The sequence below is a fragment of the Ovis aries genome, chromosome 2, assembly GCF_016772045.2.
Source record: "Ovis aries strain OAR_USU_Benz2616 breed Rambouillet chromosome 2, ARS-UI_Ramb_v3.0, whole genome shotgun sequence".
Taxonomy (NCBI): Eukaryota; Metazoa; Chordata; class Mammalia; order Artiodactyla; family Bovidae; genus Ovis; species Ovis aries.
In genome coordinates, this window is record NC_056055.1 from 153853781 (window position 1) to 153862889 (window position 9109).

At 35.8% G+C, this 9109-nt stretch overlaps 1 non-coding gene across 1 annotated transcript; it reads right to left on the reverse strand.

Moving 5' to 3' along the window:
• Window positions 1-5479: 5479 nt before the first annotated feature.
• LOC114113298 (U6 spliceosomal RNA) lies at window positions 5480-5586 on the reverse strand. Its single transcript, XR_003588361.1, has one exon. It is a non-coding gene; the product is annotated as a U6 spliceosomal RNA (small nuclear RNA).
• Window positions 5587-9109: the final 3523 nt, after the last annotated feature.

Below are 9109 nucleotides of genomic sequence, written 5' to 3' on the forward strand. Positions count from 1 at the left end.
ATATAGTTGCTGATAGTAGTCTCTTATGATCCTTTGTATTTCTGTGCTGTCTGTTGTGATCTCTCCATTTTCATTTCTAATTTTGTTGATTTGATTTATCTCCCTTTGTTTCTTGATGAGTCTGGCTAATGGTTTGTCAATTTTATTTATCTTCTCAAAGAACCAGCTTTTGGCTTTGTTGATTTTTGCTGTGGTCTCTTTGTTTCTTTTGCATTTATTTCTGCCTTAATTTTTAAGATTTCTTTTCTTCTACTAACCCTGGGGTTCTTCATTTCTTCCTTTTCTAGTTGCTTTAGGTGTAGAATTAGGTTATTTATTTGACTTTTTTCTTGTTTCTTGAGGTATGCCTGTATTGCTATGTACTTTCCCCTTAGCACTGCTTTTACAGTCTCCATAGGTTTTGAGTTGTTGTGTTTTCATTTTCATTTGTTTCTATGAATATTTTAATTTCCTTTTTGATTTCTTCTGTGATTTTTTGGGTATTCAGTAGCGTGTTGTTCAGCCTCCATATGTTGGAATTTTTAATAGTTTATATCCTGGGTGTGTATGCCCAGAAGTGGGATTGCTGGGTCATAAGGTAGTTCTATTTGAAATTTTTTAAGGAATCTCCACACTGTTCTCCATAGTGGCTGTACTAGTTTGCATTCCCACCAACAGTGTAGGAGGGTTCCCTTTTCTCCACACCCTCTCCAGCATTTATTGCTTGCAGATTTTTGGATCGCAGCCATTCTGACTGGTGTGAAGTGGTACCTCATTGTGGTTTTGATTTGCATTTCTCTAATAATGAGTGATGTTGAGCATCTTTTCATGTGTTTGTTAGCCATCTGTATGTCTTCTTTGGAGAAATGTCTATTTAGTTCTTTGGCCCATTTTTTGATTGGGTCATTTATTTTTCTGGATTTGAGCTGCATAAGTTGCTTGTATATTTTTGAGATTAGTTGTTTGTCAGTTGTATACACACTGAGGAAACCAGAATTGAAAGAGACACATGTACCCCAATGTTCATCGCAGCACTGTTTATAATAGCCAGGACATGGAAACAACCTAGATGTCCATCAGCAGATGAATGGATAAGAAAGCTGTGGTACATATACACAATGGAGTATTACTCAGCCATAAAAAAGAATTCATTTGAATCAGTTCTGATGAGATGGATGAAACTGGAGCCGATTATACAGAGTGAAGTAAGCCAGAAAGAAAAACACCAATACAGTATACTAACACATATATATGGAATTTAGGAAGATGGCAATGACGACCCTGTATGCAAGACAGGGAAAGAGACACAGATGTGTATAACGGACTTTTGGACTCAGAGGGAGAGGGAGAGGGTGGGATGATTTGGGAGAATGACATTGTAACATGTATACTATCATGTAAGAATTGAATCGCCAGTCTATGTCTGACGCAGGATGCAGCTTGGGGCTGGTGCATGGGGATGACCCAGAGGGATGTTATGGGGAGGGAGGTGGGAGGGGGGGTTCATGTTTGGGAATGCATGTAAGAATTAAAGATTTTAAAATTTAAAAAATAAAAAAATTAAAAAAAGAACTTGTGAAATTTAAAAAAAAAAGTTTATATCCTGTAATTGACAACTAATCTTACTACATTGTGATCAGAAAAGATGCTGTCTCTACTACAAAGCCACAGTCATCAAGACAGTATGGTACTGGCACAAAGACAGAATATAGATCAATGGAACAAAATAGAAAGCCCAGAGATAAATCCACGCACATGGACACCTTATCTTTGACAAAGGAGGTAAGACTATACAATGGAGAAAAGACAATCTCTTTAACAAGTAGTGCTGGGAAAACTGGTCAAGCACTTGTAAAAGAATGAAACTAGATCACTTTCTAACACCATACACAAAAATAAAATCAAAATGGATTAAAGATCTAAAAGTAAGACCAGAAATTATAAAACTCCTAGAGGAAAACATAGGCAAAACACTCTCTGACATAAACCATAGCAGGGTGCTCTATGACCCATCTCCCAAAATATTGGAAATAAAAGCAAAAGTAAACAAGTGGGACCTAATTAAAATTATAAGCTTGTGCACAACAAACGAAACTATAAGCAAGGTGAAAAGACAGCCTTCAGAATCGGAAAAAATAATAGCAAATGAAGCAATGGACAAAGAATTAATCTCAAAAATATACAAGCAACTCCTGCATCTCAATTCCAGAAAAATAAATGATCCAATCAAAAAGTGGGCCAAAGAACTAAACAGACATTTCTCCAAAGAAGACATACACATGGCTAACAAACATATGAAAAGATGCTCAACATCACTCATTATCAGAGAAATGCAAATCAAAACCACAATGAGGTACCATTTCATGCCAGTCAGAATGCCTGCTATCCAAAATTCTACAAGCAATAAATGCTGGAGAGGGTGTGGAGAAAAGGGAAACTTCTTGCACTGTTGGTAGGAATGCAAGCTAGTACAGCCGCTATGGAGAACAGTGTGGAGATTCCTTAAAAAAGTGGAAATAGAATTGCCATATGACCCAGCAATCCCACTGCTGGGCATACACACCGAGGAAACCAGAATTGAAAGAGCCACGTATACCCCAATGTTCATCGCAGCACTGTTTATAATAGCCAGGACATGGAAGCAACCTAGATGTCCATCAGCAGATGAATGGACAAGAAAGCTGTGGTACATATACACAATGGAGTATTACTCAGCTATTAAAAAGAATACATTTGACTCAGTTCTAATGAGGTGGATGAAACTGTAGCCTATTATAGAGAGTGAAGTAAGCCAGAAAGAAAAATACCAATACAGTATACTAACACATATATATGGAATTTAGAAAGATGGTAACGATAACCCTGTATGCGAGACAGCAAAAGAGACACAGATGTATAGAACAGTCTTTTGGACTCTATGGGAGAGGGCAAGGGTGGGATGATATGGGAGAATGGCGTTGAAACTTGAAAATTATCACATGTGAAATGAATCGCCAGTCCAGGTTCACTGAATGATACAGTGTGCTCAGGGCTGGTGCACTGGGATGACTGGGGGGATGGGATGGGGAGGGAGTTGGGAGGGGGGTTCAGGATGGGGAACACATGTATACCCATGACGGATTCATGTCGATGTATGGCAAAACCAATACAATATTGTAAAGCAAAAAAATAAATTAATTAAAAGTAAATTAAAAAAATAATATAAAAAGCAAAGACATTACTTTGTCAACAAAGGTCTGTCTAGTCAAGGCTATGGTTTTTCCAGTGGTCATGTATGGATGTGAGAGTTGGACTATAAAGAAAGCTGAGAGCAGAACTGATGTTTTTAACTGTGGTATTGGAGAAGACTCTTGAGAGTCCCTTGGACTGTGAGGAGATCCAACCAGTTCATCCTAAAGGAAATCAGTCCTGGGTGTTCATTGATAGGATATTTTTGAAGCTGAAACTGCAATCCTTTGGCCACAAGACACAAAAAACTGACTCATTTGAAAAGACCCTGATGCTGGGAAAGATTGAGGGTAGAAGGAGAAGGGGACGACAGAGGATGAGATGGCAGCACTGACTCAATAGACATGGGTTTGGGTGGACTCCAGGAGTTGGTGATGGACAGAGAGGCCTGGCGTGCTGCAGTTCATGGGGTCTCAAAGAGTTGGACATCACTGAGTGACTGAACTGAACTGAAAAATTATGAAATAATATATATATGCAAATAGTATAAGGAAGTATAAATTAAATGTGAGTTTTCTTACCATCTCTGGTTCATGATAGATAACCATTGTTACCAGTTTCTTATTTATATTTCTATAAATGTTAATATACACAAAACATATATGTGCATGCATGCTAAGTCACCCCAGTTATGTCCGACTCTTCACAAAGGACTGTAGCCTGCTAGGCTCCTCTGTCCATGGGATTCTCTGAGCAAGAATACTAGAGTGTGTTGCCGTGCCATCCTACAGGGGAGCTTCCCAACTCAGGAATCAAACCCGCGTCTCTTACATCTCCTAAATTGGCAGGTGGGTTCTTTAGCACTAGCTCCAGCTGGGAAGCCCAAAGCATATATCTATATCTATCTATCAATATATATATAGAGAGAGATACATATTCACATAAGTACAAGTACACAGACATCCACACATAAACATTTGTCTTTTGTATATTTTTATATAAACAGGATAATACTATGTTTATATCTTGAAAAAAATTAATATTAAATTATATAAATCTACTTCATTCTTTTTATTGGCTTTATATTATTCTATTTAATGTGTGTATCAAGATATAGTTAATCTCCTCCTACTGGGTAGTTGTGTTTGTTTTAATTTTTTACCATTATAAATAATACTGCAGTGAATATTCTTGTATAAAATTCTTTGTGCAATGAGTAATTTTTCTGATTAAATTAATATGATTTTGGATACATATTTTTGAATTAATCAAGAAAGACTGCTACAATTCATAGTTCTATCAAGAAGAGAATGGTCTGTTTCTCCACACGCTCACTAATTTTGTGTTATTCAATCTATATTACGGTGATCTCATATGTGTTTTAATTAGCATTAATTTACATACACATGAATAGTACTATTTTGCATATAATTAAGAATTTGTATTTCTGAAAGACATTGGTTCTTTATCTTTGTCTATCTAGATACCAGTACATGTCCAGCTTGTTCTGCTTTAAAGTTCTCCAAAGTTTGTTGTTTCATCTTTTGATCTCTGGTTGTCTTGTTCATTTTCAAAACTCTAGTTTCCTTACTTTATTTGAAATACAAAATTATGTTTTATATAAGGTCAGTTTTCCAGTATTGCCATTATACTCACTCCATTAGAAAGGATCTGACGCTGATACAGACTTAGTTTTCTTTTTTTAATCAGTTCAGTCACTTAGTTGTGTCCAGCTTCTTGCAACCCCATGGACTGCAGCATGAGAGACTTCCCTGTCCATCACCAACTCCCAGAGCTTGCTCAAACTCATGTCCCTCGGTGATGCCATCCAACCATCTATCCCTCTGTCATCCCCTTCTCCTGCCCTCAATCTTTCCCAGCATCAGGGTCTTTTCAAATGAGTCAGTTCTTTGAATCAGATGGCTAAAGTATTGGAGTTTCAGCTTCGGCATCAGTCCTTCCAACGAATATTCAGGACTGATTTCCTTTAGGATGGACTGGTTGGATCTCCTTGCTGTCCAAGGGACTCACAGGAGTCTTCTCCAACACCACAGTTCAAAAGAATCAATTCTTCTGTGCTCAGTTTTCATTATAATCCAACTCTCACATCCATATATGACTACTGGAAAAACCATAGTCTTGACTAGATGGATCTTTGTTGGCAAAGTAATGTCTCTGCTTTTTAAATGAAATTTGAATGGAACATATCTATGCATTTTGATTTCCAGTACCTACCTACATAGAATAAATAATACTTCCAAAATTACAGAAAAGAAAAATCCTTCCAAAGTTAGAAACTGTCTAAATTTGAGGTATAAAATGAATATTCATTAAAAATATGGAATACTTCCCAAATTTTGGAGTCATCCTTGCACAGGGGCCATGCTAATCTTCTTTGTATAGGTCCAATTTTGTCATATGTGCTGCTGAATTGAACACTAAACTTAATTTTTCTAATTATATTTATCTATACTGGTATGATTTGTGTGTGTATGTGAGCAAGTGTATACATGCTCTAGTATTTAATTTAACTTGTATTACTACTGCATAAGTGCTTTACTTATTCTGGACTTGCACTTGATGAAAAGCACTAAAATAATCTGTATTATAAATTGTGTGTATACTCTGAGACTTCAGAATATTTCATCTATCTTTATCCAATTCTAAAGTGATGAACTTGAGATAATTTTTAATTATTTTAGTATTTTGGTAATTTCCTTTTTATTGAAGTGTAGTTGACGTATTATTATATTAGTTTCAGATATACAAGAGAGTGATTTAATATTTTTATAGATTATAATCCATATAAAGTTATTATAAAATATTGGCAATATTCCCTAGGCTATACCTTATATTCTTGTATTTTTTTATACTAATTTCTTAAGTTTCAGTCCTCATGGTCTTAAAAGATGAGATCATTTGCCATTAGAAAGCTCTGTTTTTGAAGTTTAGCATCTTATTTTTTACCACATTTTAAAAACAAATTTTAAATTTTTGCATTTTAAAACGTTTATGTTCATATATTAGCTTCTTTAAACTATAGTTGAAAGGGAATATTTATGTTTGTTATGTTTTGCATAAGCCTCTCTCCCTCTCTCTCTCTCTCTCCAAAGGAAAGCAGGAACAGAAATCAAGAGGAGAAAAGTAATTGACCCCTTGACCAAGTTGTTCTGTTTGGTGAGGTTGTACCACATTGCCCTTGCGAGGTTTACAGTAAGAGCGGAGCAGAGGTCTGGAGTAGAGGGACTAACAGTGTTAGGATCAAAGGACTAATTGTCTGTTTTCTTGAAGTTAGGGTTATTGGCAGCTGCCATTATACCATCCATGCTGCTGTCACCCAGCACAGCCAACCAGCATGCACTAATTGCAGTGGCCTTTTCATCAAGTAAGATCATCCCACTAAACACAAAGAGCTGTCTTTCCATTAGCACAGACAGTAGCTAGCTAGATCAGCTGGGCTCCTTGAGTATGATTGGACTGTCATATTGTTATGATTTGTTCAAGTTTAGAGCATTTAGCAGATACCCTTTGCACCTCTCTTTGTACCTGAATACTATAACCTGACTGCCCCTATCATTTAAGAGGGTACTATAGCTTTTCAAAGTTCAGCAGCGCACAATTGCAGGCAGGCAACTGGTTCCTGACAAGAGATCAATACTGTCCTTCCAAACGCTGGAGTCAAGCTGCTGGGTCTGTCAGAGGGATGTGTGCTGTAATTGGATCATGGATGCTGCGAGTCATCTGAGTTTCCCTTCAGCACTGTCACAGCTGTCAGATGTCATCCCTTTGTACAGCTGTCACTGCGGGAGGGTTGGGGCTCTTTTTCCGTTCTAACCCAATGCAAATGTCCACTTAGCAGATGAATATTGAAGATATTAGACACTTCTTTATGCCTTTATGCAAAATAAAGATCTGTGTCATCTGTGAATTTCATGGAAATAAGTTGCAATTTATTCACTGTGAGAAAAGTGAAGTGAAGCCTGTAAAAATGAGAAATTATTTGGTTCAGGCTATTAAAAAAAAGGAATATTTTACAGAATAAACAACAATATGCATATATTTTTCTTGAGATGGAAAAACTAAAACTATGCAGTATTTAGAATGGTCACTTGGTGTTTAGATAGTATACATATATAGATAATACATATATATATCTTTTGCTTCATGTATATTTTCAGAAAAGAGACAAACCTTGAGTAGATTTAAGTCCTTTAAATCATTAAAATTTATTGATAAGTATAAACCCATTATCTATTTTAAAGTACCAATACAATAAAATTTAAGGAATGCAGTTACATTTAGAATCAGGTCACGGAGTATCAAAAAAGTTTTTAGGACAGGACGGGCAGTCTCAATAAAAACAAGTATGATGTTTTCATCACAAAAATATTTTTTCCTAAATTATTACAAATTAGATGAAAAGATATGTCCATAGCTGGCAAAATAATCACATAACCAATAAATGGCTTCTTTTAATTTTAGTCAATTTTGCTTTTGTTTAAAGTACAGGGAACAGTCAATAGAAATACATTTTATTTTACTGTTCTTATTTTTATAACACTGTATTTTTAAAAATAATGATTAACTCCTAGATTTGTACAACTTGAATTATGTACACTTGCAACATATAGTAAACGTGAAGAGCTTTCACCAATGCGGTTTTGGCAATTGCATTTTTAATTCAGGAAATTCCTTCCACAATATTGCAATCGATCCATGAATTTCCCTTGACTATTCTAGAATAAAGTACAATCTTAACTTAAAAAAAATCATTTCTTCCCGTCTCGCTAAGCTGATGTCAGAATCATTTTTTGGATGGAAGACAGGGTAATTTTGATCTGGGTGGCTGACTTCCTTTTTCTTGAGGTCCAGACCACATACCACCTTCTCTGTCAAGCAGGCAGCCTGCACCAGCCCAGTGACAGAGTAGCATGAACCTTATTTTCCAATATCTAACCTTAGCATTCAGTCACCCACCAGAGTACTCACTGGGTCAGCCCCTCAAATATCCAAACTTTCTCCCTCCATCTGGCATTACAAGGTGATCTTCACCTCATTCACCATGGCTCAAGTTTTTTTGGACGCTAAAATTAGTGGCTGCCAAGAACAAAACATAGACATTTGACCCGCATTGTGGGGTATGAGAGGGCACCAACTATAAGAAAATGCACATTCATTTAAAAGACAGTGTGTTTGAAGTGATTGTAACATATGCTAATCAGGATAAGAAGTATTGCAGTTCCCCTTGCTTCAGTTAGCATTTTTCTTTCAATATGATTTTACTTTTACAAGAAGCAGGATAAAAATCCTAAGAATATGAAAGTATTTTACTCCTACAAAATGAATTATTTAGCAATCAGATCTTAGTTGACTATCACTGGTATAGTTAAATGATCTTCAGTAGTTACCTGGGCAGAGAATATAAGAATGAAGTAGAAATTTTAAACTTAGTTTCTTAAAGGTTATTCTTCTGTGATAACTGTGAACTTTATATGCAACTCCAGTGACTCAAGTAGGCTCTCTCTCTCTCTCTCTCTTTTTTTTTAACATGGTTTATGGCTAATTACATCAAAGATCCAAAACAGTCTTTTTTACATTTGCATTAATAAGGGGGTCACATGACCACGTTGAAGTAGAAGTATACATCAAAGGTGGATTAAAGGTTGGTTAAGCATCAAACCATGTTCCATATGTAAATTTATAGCAATGATGTGCTGTAGAAAGATAGCTTACCCTCTATTTCTCTGCTACTAAATAAAATTAAAAATTCACAACTCTGGTTTATGGGATTTTAAATGAATTTGATCTCTCTTTTGGGCAGGGCAAATAAGTGTTTTGTGATGTATTATTTTATAAAAAAAAAAAAAGACCATCGTTCTGGCTCATTTAATTTTGCAAGTGAATGATCTAAGATTAACTACAGACTAGTCAGTGCAGTTTAAAAGCTGAAAGCAATTTTCAG